Below are 21,016 nucleotides of genomic sequence, written 5' to 3'. Positions count from 1 at the left end.
TGCATTTATTCATGGTACGTTTCCACCTGCCCACAGACAGCGGAGAGGTACCCATCCAGTGCTGGGCTATGTCCCGCCTGGCTAGTGTAAGCCCCAGAAATAAAAGGTGTTGCTTAATCTGTTTCCCACAATCCCATTGGTGCTGTGTAGTAGGAACAATTTGGGATCCAGAGCGAGTCGCCAGGATAAGACCTGTTCTAGGCACGAGGCCACCTACCGCCTGAGGGGCTAAAGTGCCTTGCAACTCCATAGTGTATGCAAGAAGGTCCCCTCCTTCTCTCCGTTTCTAAGGCAGGTGGCGGACGGAATAGCGCCCATACGCCAGAGACAGGACCTCATGTAATATGCTCTATGCATATATTTGAATTGGATTAAGCCGTACTGTGTAGCGATAGAAGCTCCCCGGGGACTCGCTAAGTCCTCAGTCCAATCCTCATCAGTGAGGTCAGGAATGTCTACTTTCCATGTCGCGCATAGAGTGTCTAGTGTGGTGTGATTATGAGTGATTAGTGTTTTGTAAATTTGTCAGATTTTGTGGGTGCCTAGGTCTCCTACCAACAAGCACCCCTCCGGTGGGTTGAACTCCGGTACATCCTCCAGGGATCAGATATGTGGTGTCAATGCATGTCTAAGCTGAAGATAGCTATAAAATTGGCTGCAGGGCAACTGATATTCTGTTTGCAATTATTGGCAGGATTTAAGCACCGTCCCATGCATTATATCACCCAGTGTTGAGATCCCGATAGTGTCCCATGCCTGGAATCCTGGTAATGTGGTGACCTGGTGGAGGTAGGTACCATGCCAGAGGGGGGTCGTCTGTGTCAGTCGCCCGTTCAGCCCATTTTCTTAACTGTGCAGCGCCATATTAATATGACCACCTTTCATGCAGGCGATAGGTGATCTAGGTTCGTCTGACTATATAGAAGGTCTAGTAAGGTCTGAGGGTTCAGCGCACACCTTTTAACTGTGAATGCTACATCTGCCTGTGCACTGTACCACCAATCATTAATGTTGAGTAGGTGAGAGGCAGAGTAGTAAGCGTATCTGTCAGCCGCAGCAAACCCGTTCGCAATAGGCAGACTGTGTGCAGGTCCGAAGAGCCACCCTAATAGCTCCTATCCCCCACAGGAACTGATTTAGAAGAGCATTAACTTGTCGGAACCGCGATTGGGGGATGGCATACGGGAACTTTTGAAGTTGGCACAGTACTTGTGGAAGGGAGACCATTTTGAAGATGGCCATATAGGGATGGGGGTATAGGCAACCAAGCCTTTATCTCTTCTCTGAGACGTGGTAATATTGGATGACTATTGTGTGACTATGAGATAATCGGACATGGAGAAATGAATACCCCTAGGTATAGGAATCCTTCCAGTGCATGGGTTAGTTGAGTTGACCGCGAGCACCTCCCCTGGTCTTCACAGACCAGGAACAACACCAACTTCGCCGGATCGGTACTAAGCCCACTGGTACCCTAAATGTGCCAAATATTTGCAAAATACGTGGGCCGGAGAACCCAGGGTCCAGAAGAGAAAACAAGACATCATCAGCATATAATGCAATTCTGTCAGATGTTTCTACAGACGATTATATCCCCGCACTAGGGGGTCCTGCCTCACCTATGTCACAAGGGGCTTGATCGCCAGAGCAAATAATAGCGGGGAAAGCGGGCATCCCTGTTTTGTGCCCCTATGGATTGGGAATCCGTTTGAATGTGTCCCCGCCACCCGTACTGAGGCAGAGAGATCTGTGTATAGGAGACGGACATACAAGAGAAAATGCGGGCTGAAATTAAGAGATCGCAAGATGAGTAATAAGTAGTCCCAACTGAGTGAGTCAAATGCCTTGTCAATGTTGGCGAGTAGGAGGACTGCAGGGCATCCAAGGTCTGGGGCCTTCGCAATGACATTGTGGACTCACCTGATATTGTGTCATGTGAATCTGTGTGGCATGAAACCCGCCTGGTTTGGATGAGTGAGCTCATGGACATGTGTGCGTAGGCGATCAGCAAGGACCTTGCCAAGGAGCTTGGACTTAATGTTCAAGAGGTAGATAGGGCGGTATGAGGAAGGTTCCTCAAGTGGGGATAACGGCTTGAGGAACACCACAATTTCAGGGTGTCGCCAATCCAGGGGAATGATTTGCTGTTCTTGGTCTTCATGGACCGCCTTAAGCAGGTCTGGGCCCAAGTGGGTCATGTGAGAATATAAGAATTCCCTTGGGAATCCATTGAAGCCCAGTGCCCTGCCTAGACTCAGGCCCGATAGTGCAGTATCGAATTCTTCTACTGTGATTGGCTCCTCGAGTTGCTCACGGATGTGGTTGGGTAGGGTTTTGGTGGTATGTCTCTTAGAAATTCCTCAACTTGGTCTTGGGATATGGTTTCTTGTTTTGTGTACAGTGCTGAAAAGTATGATGCGAACACCTGAGTGACCGTGGTGGTTGTGGTGCATAAAGTCCCCTCTGTGTTTCGCAGCGCTGGCACTGGAGTGAGTGATAGCACCCCCTGATAGAGGCGGTGCAGCATTTTGTGTGACTTGTCGCCCCATTAATATATATTGGATTGGGTCGCTTGCCATATGTGTTGGACTTCATTTGTATGCAACTGGTACAGTTGCTGTTGCAAGAGGAGGAGATCACATTCGGCATTGGCTCTTGTGCCCTCCCTTACTTCAGTCTCTAGAGCTCACTGGCATGTCTCAAGGTCCACCACCTGCGTTTGGTGTCGACGTTTCACTCCCGCTCGGTGACTGATATCCCCCCGTATCAAGGGATTCCCATAATGTCGTCGGAGACGGTGCTGTGTCCGTGTTGGACTCTAGGTAGTCCATAATTGCTTGTCTGAGGGTGGCTTAATGGGATGGGTCTCGCAGATGCCAGGGCGACATGCGCCATCTGAAGGGAGATGTACGGGGTCCTATTTATAGCCTTAGTGTTACTGGGTAATGAGCCGTTAATCCCCTGAGCAGGATAGAGACTCCTGTGACCCTATGAATGTGTACTTATGGGAGGAAAAGATAGTCTATTCTAGAGAGTGACCTGTGTACTGCCAAGAGGTGTGTGAACCCTGACTCCGCTCGATGATAGATGCGCCATGCATCCGACCACCCCAGAGCAGAGACCAAACCATGCTGCTTAGATTCCCCCGCACTGCGTCCTGCGCGCGCCTCTCATCACCAGTCAACGGGCGCCATTATGTCATTCTAGTCGCTCCTATCACTGATAAGCCTTCTGGGAGCTCTCCCCATAAGTGTATGATCTTTTCTACAAAGGTTTGTCCCAAAGGAGGGGAAACATAGAAACTACCAAGTGTCAGGGATTCCCCATGTATTGTTTCCGTGAAAATGGGATATCTCCCACCCAGTTCGGACCACATTTTGGCACAACTGTATGGGGCCCTACGGTGTATTATAATCACTGTACCCCTATGACCCACGGACAAATCCGGAGTGAAAAACCTGGTTAAATCCATAGCGGGCTAGTCATGGTGCCTTAGTTCCCATCATAGATGGGTTTCCTGCATGAGGAGTATGCCTACTTCTAATCTTTTAGTCTGCTTTAGAACTGCTCCTCATCTGATTTTATCTAGTACCCCACGGACATTCCATGTCATGATATTGAGCCCACTGGACTAAGTATTAGCGGTATATATAGTCATCTATTCCTCAGGGGGATTTCCAGGTGTGAGGTGCGTGTATGAGGTCTATGGTGCAGCCTTGTCTGTGCCTAAACTGAACTGAACTCTGCAGAACTAAATAGAACTCTCCCCCATCCTCCCCCCACCTCAATACCTTAGCCAACATGAAGTATCTGTATAGTCGGGATGGCCCTCAACCATGGTGTTTCAGGGCGTGCAGTTAACACCTTTTGGGGTCCACCAAGCCAAGTAATAGTCCAAGGCCGGACCGAACAAACCAAGTCTATGTATAATTAGACTGGGAGCATACAACTGGACTCTCTGTGGATTCCCATTGTAGTCAGGAGTCTTCGCCCTGCGCCTGGGAGCACCAGTTAGACCTGGACCTGTGCCATTGTTTGGAACTGGACTTCTTCGGCTGATTCCTTCTGTTGCCTGATTCAAGTGGAGGCCGAGTATGTGGCCTGAGATGAACGGTTTCATCGGCTCATGTGAAGATAGCCTCTGGAGTGTCAAAGAATACAGATTTTTTCTTGTAAATTATACGCATCCATCCCGGGTACAATAGCATATATTGAATGTTCAGTTCTGGGAGTCTACGTTTGGCCACAGCAAATGACTGGCACTGCTGTTGAACAAGCTGGGTATAGTCAGGAAAGATCATGATGTTATGGGAGTCATATACCAGGTTATCTCTGTGGCTACTGGCAAATTGAAGGATGGTGTCCCGGTCCATATAGTTGAACAGTTTAGCTGTGATAGGTTGGGCCGCTCCCCGGGGGGGGGGGGGTCCTTATGAGTGCTCTATGGGCTCATTCCACTACAAAACAGGAGGAAAAGGAGCCCTCTGGCAGAAGAGATCCCAACCACTGAGTCTGGAAACCCTCCGTTGATGCACCTTCGCATCCCTCTGGGAATCTGATAATGCGTAGGTAGTTTCGTCTTGCTTGGCCTTCCACGTCTTCCACCCGTGAGGCAAGTTCCAGGGTCAACACTGAGAACAGATGACACTCTGGTTTCTGCCTCGGTGTTGCGGTCCATGGCCTTCCTGAGGTCCTAACGGAGAAAGGAAACTTCTAGATCAACTGTACTAATCTTAGCGTCCAACATATTGACTGGACTGTGTTATTGCGGCAAGCAATGCGGCGTTGTCTGGAAAGGGGCCCCCACCATCGACATCACACGCCCCCAGTGGTGTATTGGTCCAGTGTACTTTGTTTTGAGGTTGGGCTCAAGAACTTGTCTTTTGTCATGGTGATTAGATGAAGGAAGGACCACAGTCCGAGCAACACCTTTCCTGTCACTGCACCTAGGGAGCTACTGCCGTGTGACACTGCTGTCTTCTCCAGGTGTCTCTTTTTGGGGAGGGTGGTTATCAGGACAGATGGCTGCGGGCCATTCCTCACGGAAACAGTCTGCCCCAGGCCACAAGTTGCACCAGACTAGCTCAGCCGCTTCCACTGCCCGGGAACAAACCACAAGCCAGACCTCTTAAGGGAATCACACCCGCCTGCCCCCCAGCTCTCCACCCACCGCTCAGTTGCACTGGGACCCGGGTTACCCCCCAGTCTGACCGAACAGGTGTGGGTCCAGACTGTGTCCGTACCAAGCGTCTCCTGCAAGAGTCACCAACTTCGGGCTGTTGTCGTGTTGTGGGGGGGAAAGGAAAGGAGGCATAAAGACACCCCCCTGTGTGTAGTAGTGTATGGTCCCATGCTGCGGGCCTATCTTGTTTCGGGCCAGGATCCTTGCGGGGCTGATAATTCAGGGCTTTGGTTTGAGCCCCTGGAGTGCAGGGCCTTCATTTTGGCTGCTCCGGTACTGTGGCTGGTATCCCGTCGGACTTCTCTGTGCTCCCCACGTTGTTGTAATGCCGCGGGGGCGCCGAGTAGTCCCGCGCTGCAGGCCTACATTGTATGGGCCGAGAGCCCTAGTAGGTCTGTGATTCTGGGCCACAGGTTAGGCCTCGGGGCGCAGATTGCCTCCACTCGGCCCTGCGGGCCACCCTTGCTGCCCAGACGCAGTGAGCCGGAATGCTGCGCCAGAGCCTTTCGTGTGCTGTTACTGAGACAACTCTTCAAGCCTCGTCACAACCGCATTGTAGGGGGGGGGTGTCGCTAAGTGCGCGCGGCCTCTCCCCGTCACCTCCCTGGCCCCAGCCAGGCAAGCCCACCGTAGTGGGCCCCGCCCTACTGCTGGGCAGGGGGAGGCCCGCCGAGCCGCAGCTGGGCGATGTGTGCAGATGTTGTCAGCCCACTTCGAGCCCTGCCCCAGAGCAGCTGGGCCGAGCACGGAGGCCCTGCCCCGGGCGACCCAGCTTCAGAGCCAATCCCTTGTGTTCCGGGGCATCTCTCTCCCAGCTCTGACTCGTCACCCGGAGCCACCACTATTGGGAGTATCGCTGGGTCCGCCAAAGGGATGGTCGTTGTGGATGATGCCGGATTACAGGCTTGGTGAGAAGGAGCTTTTTCAAATGGTGTCCGCCATGATGGCTTCCCAAGCCACGGCCATCTAACTATATTAATTTGACTTCCAAAGTGCAGCTCTAACATCCTTACTGACATTTCATACATGTCAGCTGCTTCCCCATCACCTTGTCCAATAGGAATCTCTTCTAAACTCTCATATATGTTCCTCCCTTCAATTTCTAAGGTAAGCAGCAAAATCTCTTGCATCCATGCAGGGGGAAATTTATCTCCACCAATGGCAGTTAAGTAGGAGACAAACAGTTTCTTCCACCTTTTTGCAAGTCAATTAAGGCTCTCTTTCTTCTAATTGAAATGCCAGAGATGGTGACATGCTTGCAGCTGCCATCATAATCAAGAAAAATGATTATCTAATACAACAGATTAAAATAACTAATCAAAATAAGTAGTTAAAGCAACAAGCTAATACAATAAATAGCTGTACTCCACACATATTTACAGAATGTAAATAAAAACCTCTCCAGAGAGTGAATTGCAAAGTTAGATGACAGTTCACCCTGAGAAGATGCAGATTAAATTATTTAAATCCATATCAGTGTTTTTCCCTTCCTCCGGAATGTTCCCTACATATTGGTAGTATTTCAAGTGGGTCCTAGGTTTACTCAGGAACCCCTGGGCGACGGATCGTTGATTCCTGCTTAAAAGTGTAGAGGGGAGAAGTATCCTGTCCAATTATATTCCACAGTTCCAATAAATCATGACTCCGGAGAATCACTAACTCCAGGTTCTACATTTAGTTGTTCATTACAAAGCAAAGAACAATTAGACATACAAACACCTCAGAATGAGGGTGTAGAAATATATTGGATCTATTACAAAGCCAAACCTACAAGCAAAGTTGAATTGATGAAACATACAAAGGATAACTAAGTACAGGATCAGGACACAGGCAATGACAGCCCCTAGATCCAGATTGTTCTTCATTGGAGGTTGATAAGGAAAAAGCATTAGTCTGGCCCAATAATATCAATAGCGTGACATCCCTACTTAGCATTTCCTCAGGCAAGTTGAGGAAAGGTGTCAGCACGTGAAGGCTTCCTAAGAAGTGCACTCACGTTGAATGGGTCACATAGCGTAAAGCTACAGAGCTCCTTCTAAGATGCTCCTTCTCTCTGCATCGATACGCTCTCCTAACTCAATCCTCGGGGCACTGTCCCTAATTCCAACTTCAACATCCTAGGGCACACCTATCTTCACATCACTCGATCATTCCTTCCAGCTAGACACCTCCTCGTAGGTGACTTTCCAGGCGGCTTCAATCCTCCCTGCCTCCAGCTCGTTAACCTTGATTCCCAGGCCTTCTCCAGTGAGGAAGAACACCATCCCACATTATCAGTACCACTTTTTCAAATGTATCCTTTCCTCCATAAACCTAACTCCTAACACAAAAGCGTTATTCTAACAAACAAAGATGAATTTCTCCACCTGCAACAGAAACGTGAGAAAGAAAAGATTCTACATGCACATGAACATTACGAATACTTCATTAATGAGAGCCAGGGAAAATACACAGGAGGCCTAAAAAAATCAGCTAACATAAGGATCACCATGAAGCTTTGTTAAACACATGCATATACATGAGCATTATTACTGTGCACGTTTAAATCAGTGCACTACATGTCAGTGAATTAGATTCCCATTAATCACTTTCCTCTATCCCATTACTGTACATGTTATTACATTTCACATTCTAATGGCCATATGGTAACCCAACAAAAAAGAATATATGTAGGTGCAAACTACTCCTGATTATAATGCACCCCTACAAATTGAAGAGCACAATCGCGCTTTATCAATACACACTGTATTCCTTGTACTGATCTACTGTTGTAGCCAATAATTAAAATGTTCCATATGTTCTATGTGTTCAACAGTTGTCTCACCTCACATCAGCTTGCCAGCTTCATCAAAAATTGTTACAATGATGTGGACGTGGATGTAGTCGCAGTTTCTATCTAGATGACACTGACCCAAAATGGCGACATGTAAGGTCATATAGGCATGCCGAATCAAACATGATGGAATATGCATGCTCCATGTATTGCACTCACACAGATGAATGCTGGATGGGTACGCTCACTGTCTCTTCAGCAGTCATGTCCAGTTCCGATTCGCGGCATACGTTCAAACGGCAAAGGCACACAAACCTCGTAGCGCAATTTACCAGAGACTACAAAATAGTAAACCGATGTCCATAATGATGAAACAAGGTGCCCAAAAGGGTTCATACAGAGTGAAGAAACATAGCAGACAGGATTTAATTATTTCGAATAAAAGTGATACAAGCTCGTCTCTGGGGTGGTGATGGATAATCCTGCCCACAGCACAGGCTTCTCGTTGCTACATGTTAAGTCCCATGTTCAAGGATCATGCAATGAACAAGTGGGTGATTCATAAAAGGTTTATTCCAGCTATCAATCTCCATCACCAACAGTCCACATCCAGCCAGCTCTTCTTCACAGCTACCTCTACCCCTCACCCAGCCAACATTCCAGAATGCAATCAATGGTTGTCACACTATACCAGCCAATCAAGGGGGATATGTACAACAAAATATCAGAAAGCAGAGCTGCTCCAAATTTGGCATCGCCACGGTCCGTCATTATCACAGGAACTACTATTCACTACAATATGGCACAACCCTGTGTTTTCCCTAGCGCTGGCACTAACATTAGCTGCCTAGTACCAACGCAGGCACCATTGCACCATAGACCAAGAGTGCCTGCATTGCAGGGAATGATTGTTTATGTGCAGGAAGGTGTCCTGCACATAAATCCATATTCTGCAGCACACACAGAAGTAGCAAATAGTCATTATTTAATGATTGTTTATGTGCAGGAAGGATCCCCGTCCTGCACATTAACAATCAGCAATGGCTTTTTGTTCTTTCTATGTGTGCTGCATAATGCAGCACACATAGAAAAAGCAAAAACGAGGAGAAGTAAAAGCATTTCTCCTTGTGCGCCCTCCTAACGCCTGCTCTTGCATGGCGTTCGTTTTTGTCGCTGCCACAGATTTACACCGCCTTGTAAATCTGGGGCAGCATCAAAAAGCAATGGGTGTTGCAATGGATGCCCACAGTAACACCCAGTGCACGCCTCTTTCAGGCAGAGAACTGTGTGAAAGGTTAGCATATTTACAAAGCGTTGTTGAGCCACAAAAAGTGGCTTTATGCCACTTTGTAAATATGGTTCAGGCCATATTGCCCCCGGAGCATCAAAAAAATGGATGCTCTGGTGGCGCTAGGGGCTTGTAAATTTGCCCCAGGGTTGTGAAAAATCCAAGTGCAAATTAAAGGGTAAATGTACTTAAGGAGAGGTTCTTTTTTGTGACGGAATGGTGGGAGTTCAAAGTGCAATAGGGTATTTTTGAGCATGTGTTAACAAGTATATGGCTAAAATGTGGAGTGTATGTTTTTGTCCTGAAATGTGCACTTGAATCTGGTTTTAACTTGTGCAAAAATACTGAACTTTTCCCAGCACAAATTCCGTCAGGTGAAACCGAGCAGAATTTGTAGAAGAAAATCCCATAATATTCTGAGTTCTGTAGCTTGACACAGGGGAAAACATGTTATTTCTATGTTATCGCTCACCCGAAGGTAGAGAACTTAGGTAACACCACGCCTGGTCATTCCAACAACGTAGGTGTATTTACTGTGGGGTGATGTTACATCTGCTCACATACCGTGGGTTCCACTGCATTTCATAGTTACTGCTATTTTTTATAACTCCTTGGAAAGTTTAGTTTGTAACCCAAACAAATATTTGTATTTACATATGTGTTATATATTTATATGCAGTCTTCTTTCACACCCTCCTGTGCCCCAGCAAGCATGTCACTGGGCTCAAGTTACAAAACACCTTCACTTTTGAGTTAGAGAAAAGAAAACAGTTCTTAAAGCAGTGAGTCACAAGAAGCTGACATCTGACTAACTGAATGTCGCTTAAGAAATATTACATGCTGCAAGACAAATATGCAAAGGTCTCTTTATGATTAATTTTCAAGGTGAACAGCTTCAAGGTCACCTGGGCTGCTGCAGTACTTTCTATATGCCTAGTTGCAGCGCCAGTGTGTTCTCCACTCTGTTGCTGTCTGACTAGGTATGCACAGTACAAACACACATGTATACATGTATGTGTACACACAGCATCTTATCCTTCTCTGAAGAGGAAAGGTCTTCACTTTTCTTTTGTATTTTCATAGCATATTCATGCACAGTTTCTGGATCCTGCATCTGAGCACACTCGTAACATAACCTTTGTTGGGCCTATAACCAAACTGAGTCTGCCATTTTGAGTTGCTTGGCAGCAATTCAAAAGGAGAACCTGATTTTATTTGATACTCTTCTGAAAAAAGGTTTCTTTGATTCTCAACACTTTTACATAACCAAGGGAGTTTTGGGTGATTTCACCAGTGCTTAATTTGAGCGCTTAATTTTTTAACACCTTAACACCACTATTTATTACAAAGTTTGCAGGCAAATCAAGCGTCACACTTTGGGTGTGAGCATCCCATCTAGGAGTGCAGGGTCACTCTTTGCCCAGTATCGATGCCACATTGACTCAGGTCTTCATGCCAACTTTTGATAGAATGCCCTCCAACCTAGTTGCTGTTGACTTCTGGCCCTTTAGGTCTTTCTTTTCACCAATGCTATACTTTGCGGTATTACCTAGTTTCACAGAAAAATAGCATCTCTACAAGAGATACTGTGCATAAGTTGTATAATATGGCACTAACTACACGGACGGTGGATGTTGACATCAAGCACACAGGCGAAGCTGGACTGGATTGGTTCTGCAGCAGCCTTGGATGCCAACCTGTGGTGGAGTCAAAGTACTCCCAGAAGGAAAAAGTCTGAGCATTGCCTTTTTTAAGTATGCAGGGAGCACTCCAGCTGGCAAAGTTCCAGCTTGACCCAATTGCTAAAAATCTTTGCAGGGTTCCTGGCATTGCTATCCATACAAGAGCTTCCAGGGGAGATCAAATGGTCAGCGGCATCTGGGAGTTAATGTTCCCGAGATCTGTTTTTGCTCGATGCATTGTTACAGGCTGTGATAAACACAAACACAAAAGCAAATAATGCCAAGAGGCAGTAGGCTGGAGGGATGGGACCGCCCCTTTAGAGTGATAAGCTGATCCTTGTGGGAGATTCTATAATGTTGTGAAGAAGAGTGCTGCTCATAAGTCCAGGGATAAGGGTTTGCAGTTATTCAGACCAGAAGAGTATAGTTCGGAATTGGGATGCCACTGCTCCAGCAGGAAAGGGCAAATTTACATATCCTCCCTGGTTCACAGACCCGTCATCACGCTTATTCATTCACGCATACATTCATTGGTGGGGCCCATAATACCAACACTCATACGTCTCACTCCTCGAATCTGCACACAGGAGGAAGAGAAGTGCTGGACATGTGGGGGTACCTTATTACCTATAGGGGAAAAATATTTATATTAAATACATTATGTACATAACCATGCAATTTTCTATATCAACACAATCTACCATTAATATGCGTACCACAGTTATTCATTAGGGTTATTTGCCATGCAATTTGCATTTAGTCCCGCGTGTAATTTGTGTTTATTAAAGTGTAAGGTTGGTTAATTTAACCACGGCACACAATTAATATACTTTAGTAATTAGATAGTTACTTAATTAGTATTTTCATGCAAAATAGAGAAGTATACAACATTTTGTTTTACCTGCTCCACCACCACAAATGTGGCTTTGGGGGTGGTTGTGCTCATCAGGGACAATGCAGTGTGAAGGTAATCTTCAGGCTTCCAGCCGTGTCGGTAAATACAGTTAAATGCCAGGTCACATCTGTCACCTGACCATTAGTAATGTTGTCTGTCTTTCATTTCCATGATGACCATCATTGTGGAAATTAAAGATAGACAACTGCGCTCTGCGTGCACTTCACAAATGTCCCACCTCTTTGAGCTTGGCAACTGTTGATGCTTAGTGCAGCGCCACCACTCGCAACGCCCTAAAGCCAGAACTGCTCCCCCTGCACCATCCTTCTCAACAGACCGTAAAGTCCTTCTGTCCAATTATTGGAACACTGACTCCAAAAAGATTAATTATTTAAATACCTTGCAGAGCCCTGCACAACGGCTTCTTTGAAGCAATTCCTCCCAACTATCAAGACGCACGTCATATCCATGATCAAAGCTTCATTTTTTTCATTGGAGTGATGCCATCATTATGCCTAATGTGAAAAGGCCTTTCAGCCAGCACAACGACCCTGTCCAAGTAAAGGCCAATTTCCCTCTTACCCACAAGATAATGAAAAAGATGGCCACTGGACATCAAGAGCATCAAGAACTAAACTCTCTCACACTCCTTGACACCCGGCTGCCTAGACCTGTAGACTGCGCTTGAGTGGCGGACCGCTCTGAGTTAGATGCGTCCTTTCCTCTTAAGTCTAAGCCAACACGCGTGCTTTAGGTCCACCGAATCATCATCACATGCAACGGCTTGTGCTGTAACACAGGGCCCCCTTTTTCTGCATGCTATTTAAATCTATGTACACTTGCCTAGCACCACTCCTCAGACTGTATCAGGTGAACCTCCAAATTTATGCTGATCATACAGAAATTCATTGCCAGCTAAAAAAAACAAGCTGCCAACCTCACAGTCTCACCAACTACCTGGAATGTTTCCCACTGGATGAAAGACAGTTTCATTTCCTGAAGGGAGCAAATGTGGTGGTCCTGATGCTGGTTGGAACAGCATCCGCCTCATTCCCCTTGGATGACGCTCTAGTCTGGGTATGCACCACACTAAAATCACAGAATATGGGAGTCAAATTCAGTGTAGAGATGCCTTTATTCCGCAAGTAACTGCAGTAGTCAATAGCATCATTTTGCAGCTCTTCCTCCTCTGGGAAGTTATCCTGTTACTCCTTCGAGTTGAGTTAACAAAATCCCTAATGACTATTGCAGCATCATCCACACTGGACTCCAAAAGAAGCTTATTATCAGGATGCAAAGACTCTAAAATCAGACCGCTGAACTGGGTCTAAAAGTGTTCAAATATCTAACCTGCCTTGAAAGCTCTGCCCTGTCGCCCAGTGGATGCCATGGCCAAAATCCTCTTCGGAGTCCTTAAGGACAGGTGGGGCGAAGGGTCCGGATACTTTTATAACCTCACCCGAAATCATGACTCCAAACTTGCAACCAACAGTGCAAACGGATGAAACATATAGAAAGATCACTGGGTATCCAGGGCCAGGAGCGATGGCAGTCATTGGATTCAGGTTGGAGGATAGAACCAATCTACATGCATTTCGGAAAGGCCTAAAAGCTCAACTGTTCAGAATTTGTCCGAGCCACTTTTACCTGCGCTCTTCACCAACAGGTGAAAGAATTGAAGAATACCGGGCAGGTACCCGTTGCATGGTTAAAACCTCTTTCAATCAACTCAATATCCGGACACTTGTTCCCCTGCAGTGCTCTGCAGCACTTTCTCAAATTCCAAAATGAATCAATGGAGCTATCTTGCCAGTGGACAGTTTCAGGTCGTCAGAATGATGATGATGCAGAAATGAAATGGCCAGGCACGCAGCTACCACTGGTGCCCTGCCGCTGGATACCAATGGAGGAGAAAAGCAGAGAATGCTTGTATTACGCATAGAATAAGCATCTCAGTTTTCTCTCTGTTGATCTTTAAAGAATTCAAAGACATCCACCAGGAGACCTCCAGGAGGTAGAACGAGAAGATGTCAAAGGCATCCCCATGCTGACCATCAAGTCAGAGTAGCAACAGGAGACCATCTGCAGAGACACAGAGGCAGAAGACAATATGGGCTACATCAGCAGCAAAGAGCGTAGGCACGAGAGAAGAAGTACTGAATTTAGATCAACAGAAAGGTGGAGAGACAGTGTTATTCCTGTCAGCCAAGCAGGAACCAAGCCACCACAGTCCAGTGGAGACAATTATTGTCAATGTAAGCATTTAGAGGAGCCTAGGATGCTTGATGGTGTCAAAGGCCATGGAGTAATCTACAAGAATTATAGTGGCGGCTCCACCTTTGAAAAAGGTGGGTAATCTATTAGTTTGCCTGTATTCATTGCCTACTTAATTCAAAGGAAAGTAATATATCTGGTAAGAGTGAACGATGGCGCTGAAGGAGTATTAGAAGACAAAGAGGGAATGAGGGCCGGTGAGCCATGAGTGAAGTCAGATTGCTCCTTTCGCTTCCAGAGCGGCTCTCTTTGTAGGTCAAGTCTATTTCCATACACTCCCCACGTGTAGTATTTCTGCTCCAATAAACACCACCACCATCCTATGCTCCCATGTTAAATAAGTTTGTGCAAAAAATACAGCGCAGAAAGAACAGAAAAACAAAACATTGATCCTGGGGCAAAAGTCTACGGAATTACCATATTTAAAAATGGTGCAATATCTTTTGGAGCACACTAGTTGAAATATATTTTGTTCATAACAAAATTGTTCTTAAAACTGCTCAGTGAGTTTCTAGTTTGGACTGTAAATATTTCAGGCCAAAGTGCTCCAGTCCGGGGACCCCTCTATTGCAGTCTATCACGGCTCAATGTGGCATCCTACAGTCATCTCTGAGACCTCTATTCAGATCCATAAGCATGTGCAAGGCAAATGTGTTGAGCCCCCATGCTTCAAAACAAATACATATCATTCCCATACCATCTACTTGAAATGCTTCACATTACCATACAACATTCCTTTCAAGTCAGAATTGTTGCCATTGCTAATGCTTGTTCATCATTGCCAGTGTAGGGAAGCATTAGGTCTTAATTTGTGGTGGTGGCTGCAGGTGGTGAGCACCAACACTCAATCAAGGGGATCAGAACTTATTTTCTATCAGATTTCCAGCCAAAACAAGAGAGAGAAGGGCAGAAAAAGGAGAAAGAAGGGGTAAGTGAAGGCTAGGGAAACAGTGACGGCAAATAGAGAAAGCAGGGGAGAAAAGGAAACTGCAAGAGAAAGTGAGATGAAGAGAAAGTGTGGGTGGAAGGAACTATGCTTTTCAAACATTCTGCCACAAGCACCTCTCTGATATTTTTTCTGCTCTTTCCTCTTCGCTGGGTTGGGGCAAAACAAGCCCCCATTCCTGGCAGGCAGGCTCTGATGCCTATACACTTCCCACAGATTGTACTAAGAACATTGCTCCTCCAGGCCTCTTTGTTGCTATAATTGATGTTTTCTTAAATAACAGTGGGCTTTGTTTGTAGCTCCCAGCTTGTGGTTGACCCAACAAGATTGGATTTCAGATCAATTCAGACACCATGTAAGCAGTGTTTAATCATGTCTTTAATCTTTTTTTTTTTTGCTGCAGCCTTAACATCAATTAAGTTGCAAAATACCATATATAGAGAACAAAGGGAAAGTAAAATCATTAAACTGAACTAGACTTAATCATGTTCATTGTAAGGGTTGTGTCCTTAAGGAGTTACAAAGAAGTGATATCATTGTTATATAAACCAAGCTGGGGATTTTTAAAAAAAGCGCTTTTTGCTGTTTGCACAGTTCTTTTAATGTGCTCCATGGCTTGTAACACATTTGTGCTCCTTCGCAAATTATAAAACAATCCTGTTCGGCCACCGTTGCCGCAGTACACGCCTTCAGAGCAGGGGCGGGTGTCATTGCAGGGAACAGACGTGCCTGTAAATCAGTGGTGAATGACCAGCTTGAGCGGTCGCCATATTTCCTACGCTGTCAAGTGCGTGACGTGCTTCCGTCCTGTGCTCCCTTCTTCAACAAGTTTGTGCAAAGAATACCGCACGGAAACCAGCAGATAAACAAAAAATTGATCCTAGGACATAACTCTCTGGAATTACCATATTTAACAAGCATTTGCAATGCGATAGGTTTCACATTTACGAGGGTCCTAGCTATTGGCATTGTAAATGACAATGCTTTTTATTTATGTGCTGTTTTTAAAACAGATAAATAAAAGGCATTGTCATTTACAATCCCAATAGCTTAAACTCTCACAAATGCGAGACCTCGGCGCCTGTGCTATAACATTTTTTTTAAAAAGCATTAGCAGAGAGCGTATCCTGCCTGGATGTATGTCGTTACAACGCACACTTTTACAACGCATGCACTTACAACGCATTTTTTACAACGCAAAATCCATTACAACGCATTCCATTACAACGCATGACACTACAACGCATTTTTAAAAACTACCTTTACAACGCATTCCATTACAACGCATACTACCTTTACAACGCATACCATTACAATGCATAATATTAAATTGCATTTAAGGTAAGTATTAGATAGTATAGGGGTAACAATTACTTTTCTAACTCCAGGGGGTGCAACAGTAGGGTAAGTGTTGGATAGTATAGGGGTAAAAATTACTATTCTAACTCCAGGGGGTGCAACAGTAGGGAAAGTGTTGGATAGTATAGGGGTTAAAATTACTATTCTAACTCCAGGGGGTGCAACAGTAGGGTAAGTGTTGGATAGTATAGGAGTAAAAATTGCTATTCTAACTCCAGGGGGTGCAACAGTAGGGAAAGTGTTGGATAGTATAGGGGTAAAAATTGCTATTCTAACTCCAGGGGGTGCAACAGTAGGGTAAGTGTTGGATAGTATAGGGGTAAAAATTAATATTCTAACTCCAGGGGGTGCAACAGTAGGGTAAGTGTTGGATAGTATAGGGGTAAAAATTACTATTCTAACTCCAGGGGGTGCAACAGTAGGGTAAGTGTTGGATAGTATAGGGGTAAAAATTACTATTCTAACTCCAGGGGGTGCAACAGTAGGGTAAGTGTTGGATAGTATAGGGGTAAAAATTACTATTCTAACTCCAGGGGGTGCAACAGTAGAGTAAGTGTTGGATAGTATAGGGGTAAAAATTACTATTCTAACTCCAGGGGGTGCAACAGTAGGGTAAGTGTTGGATAGTATAGGGGTAAAAATTACTATTCTAACTCCAGGGGGTGCAACAGTAGGGTAAGTGTTGGATAGTATAGGGGTAAAAATTACTATTCTAACTCCAGGGGGTGCAACAGTAGGGTAAGTGTTGGATAGTGTAGTGTAATATTATGCGTTGTAATGGTATGCGTTGTAAAGGTAGTATGCGTTGTAATGGAATGCGTTGTAAAGGTAGTTTTTAAAAATGCGTTGTAGTGTCATGCGTTGTAATGTCATGCGTTGTAATGGATTTTGCGTTGTAAAAAATGCGTTGTAAGTGTAGTGCGTTGTAAAAGTTGCGTTGTAAAGGTTGTTCCCCATCCTGCCTGCAACAGCAAGCAGGACTAAGCTATATCAGAAAATAGTGCTCGGAGGCTGTAATTAAATACCGAGTGACAACACACGTAACAGGGTGTGTCGCCATGGGAGGTTACAAAATGAGACAAGGCTGTACTAAAGAGGGACTACTATGCCTATTGACCCATGAACAGCCACAGTTTACAGTGGACATTGGCAGAAGCCAATGAAAAATATGGGCGGAGAGTGGGCGGGGTTTAGACTCTATGCTCAAAGAACTAGAGCGTTTTGAAAATAAAGAGGAAGTCAGTAAAATGCAAGCTGAAATGATGAACAGATTACAAAAATATGAACAATCAATTAAGGAAAGAAATGCTACTAAGTTCCAAAGAGACAAATTAGATTATCAAAAAGGGAAAATATATACCTTCTCGAAAAAATTTGATAATATCCGACGCCAGCAGTTGTCTGTAGCAGGGGAAACATCCGTTACAGCCAGTGGGCCCAGCAGTACTGAAATGAGCTCCGAAATAGACACAGATTTGGAGGACAATCTAGCAGGCATATCGAGCAGAGAAGCACCTTCAGTAGTCCAGGAGCAGCGTTTTTTACGGCTAGAGCGCACAATGCACCTCTGACCCAGGCCCCAACACAAGGAGCCGAGAGGCAGCGGAAGAGGACGAGGATCAGAAAAAGAAAAAACAGACGCTGGGACGGAAAATACAAAGGCAAAACAAACAGCCAGACAAACACGGAGGAAATAATGTCAGACCCAGATATGGACAACACAGTCATCAACCTCACCAATACGGAACTAGATGAACACGAACAAGGGATTTTATCTTTGGGCCTCACATACTGCACCAAAACGAATTTCGAATATGTTCAGACCCGCATAGACCTTTTTCACTTTATTAGAAAACTTAAGTTGCAGAAATACTTCTTCAACGTTAAGATGCACACCAAGGATAGTGCAGAGAATGTACACACTACGGAAGGCCTATCAGTAGAGGATATGACAGCGGACTGACATTGGTTCAGCTATCAATAATCTGTTTCTCATACTCTACTAGGGTTCAGCCGGCACTGATTCAACTAAACATGGCGGATAAGGAACCCAGGGCACAATACAAAAAAGTCCAAAGCTGAACCTTTTCTGTCGGACTCGCCAATCAAAGCTGATTTTAAAATGGCGGATTGGCCCACGCGGACCAACGGGGAAAGTCCGGCACAAATTGCTACAGCCACTAACCCTCCCACTGAACAACGGGCTAGGTCCCTACTACAGCCGTACAGCCCCCTGGTAAAAGGAACCAACCTCTCAGCCACGCTGCCCCAATCCAAAGGAATACCAGGTCATGGCTCCTGGTGCCTGATCCCAAAATGGCAGCATTATCGTCCTCTCACCGGCTGAACCCCGTGCAGTAAACGGGAAAGATCTAACCATTAGATCCCGATCCCTCAGAATAATGCAACAGCCCCCTGCAAGTGAAACTGTTTCACACCCGAGCCGCCTCAACAATCGGGAGTCGGCGATCTCGGGGCTTGGTGCCTGACCCTAATGTGGCCGCACAAACTTTCACTGTCATGACTGCCATGCAAAGTCTGTATCTGCCCATTGCCTCACACTTGACACCTCGCCATTCAATGGCCTCCTAGGAGTCGCCCTCAGTTTTATGCTCCGGAGAGTCAACGACCAGCCCTAGAGCAATAGCACAAATCTCTCTACTACTCGCACTTTACCCTCAAAGGACAGCCCTGGAAACTCTAGCCCATCCTTCCTTATAGGGTGCCTGCCTCCCCGTCCCACCTAGTCACTATGCCATCCACCACTTAGCCTACTCCAACCTCGCCTCTGCAAACCACTTAAAACCGCACAGCCCAAACTCCTTCTCGATCAGTTTCCCCCCTAACCTCTCACCCAAAGCGAAAAAAAGCTTTAAACAAAAACTGATCAGACAACATCCTGAATCAGTATACGCGGACATCTATCACTGCGCCTCCAAAGGACAAGTAAAAATAGGTCTCATCTTCCACACTGAAAGACCCGAAATATGGAACTCCATCCTCAGATCGCAACGCAATATCTCCAAATTGACTAACACTTCCCATAGCTGCAAACTGACTTTCTCAGGCCCTAACCGCAACAGGCAAAATGGAAATACCACTGCGACCATTTACTCCAATGGCACAGCCCTGATACAAGCCAACAATGATAATCTAGAATCCTATGCCACCCTCTTCCCATCCCTCAGGACTTCCCCCTCCCACGCACTCCTCCCCTGCCTGCCCATCCTCCTCTCCCTGAAGAACCCAACCCTCCAACAGAACTCACCCATCATTCCGGTGCACCCTAGTAATAACACCTGAATCCTGCTGCAAGACACCACCCCCAAAACTACCAGAAAGAACAAGACCCCTCTACCCCCCTCCAGCAATCACCCTCACCTGCCGCCCACCCTCCATCCCTCCCAACCCACTCCGACCGACTTCAACACACAGCATGTGACTACCAATCCCCTCCCCAAACCCACATGCAATTTAACACCGATGCCCCAACACGGCCCCCGCCTCCCCGCACCTTCGGCCCCGCTGCGAGACACCACCCCAACACTACCAGAGAGAACAAGACACCTCTACCCCCTCAGGCAACCACCCTCACCCGACCCCCGCCCTCTATGAATGAATGAAGTTATATTTATATAGCGCGTAGCTACCCGGAGGCCTCGTAGCGCTTATCCCCATAATGAGCAACTTAACAACGTTAGGCTTTTGCCCCCCAGGTTTAACTTACACGCCCAGAACACCCACACCGACATAGAGACTGGGCAGTGGCTCACCCTGCTTGAAAGCCAGATAACAACCATAATCCAGGGTCTTAGCGAAATCCTTACCAACCTTGCCGCACCCCTAAAGCCTCACCGTTTCCCTTCCTTCCCCTCTCTCTCTCAACAGAGGTTTTCCAAGGCTCCACACCCGAAAGGGATCTCTACCCCCCTCTCTAATCAGACACAGAGACCAAAAAGAACTTGAGATGAAACATCTGCAAGTGAAGCGGCAGCTCTCGCTTCCTCATACAACTCCTATTACTGCCACCCTCCAATCCAAAATACAGGTGATCACCAGACTGGGAAGAGAACAGGTCCCTCCGAAATCCCCTAGACCCCCACCCACACATACTATCATCCCCACGGTCCCCCGAACGAAAACACCCACAACAGAGACGACCCCACAAACTGCATGCTCATAAACTGCAGATCAACCACCAAGCCTGCCACAGAACTAGCGGAATCCATCCTCACCCACGACATAGACATAGCAATCACCGAGACATGGCTAAATGACTCCTCATTTCCACTCATGGATACTCTTTTCCCCTGGCTTTGTAATCACCAACAAAGATAGAAAAGATCAAAGAGGTGGAGGCATAGCAATCATCCACAAAAACAATATTTCCGTGACGGAAATAGACTCCTTCAACTACAACACCTTTGAGTGCTTAACCACCAACATCAACACTAGCAACAACAAAACACTTATCTGCCACCTTATTTACCACCCCCAGGCAACACCACCACTTTCACTGAACACTTGTCCGACCTGATTGCCCACTGCTCTCTCCAAGACACTTACAACCTTATTCTGGTCGACCTCAATCTATGCTGGAATGAATAAAACAACCTG

The sequence above is a fragment of the Triturus cristatus genome, chromosome 3_2, assembly GCF_964204655.1.
Source record: "Triturus cristatus chromosome 3_2, aTriCri1.1, whole genome shotgun sequence".
In the NCBI taxonomy this organism is placed as follows: domain Eukaryota; kingdom Metazoa; phylum Chordata; class Amphibia; order Caudata; family Salamandridae; genus Triturus; species Triturus cristatus.
The sequence above is the reverse complement of the archived record's forward strand: the minus strand, read 5'-3'. Positions refer to the sequence as shown.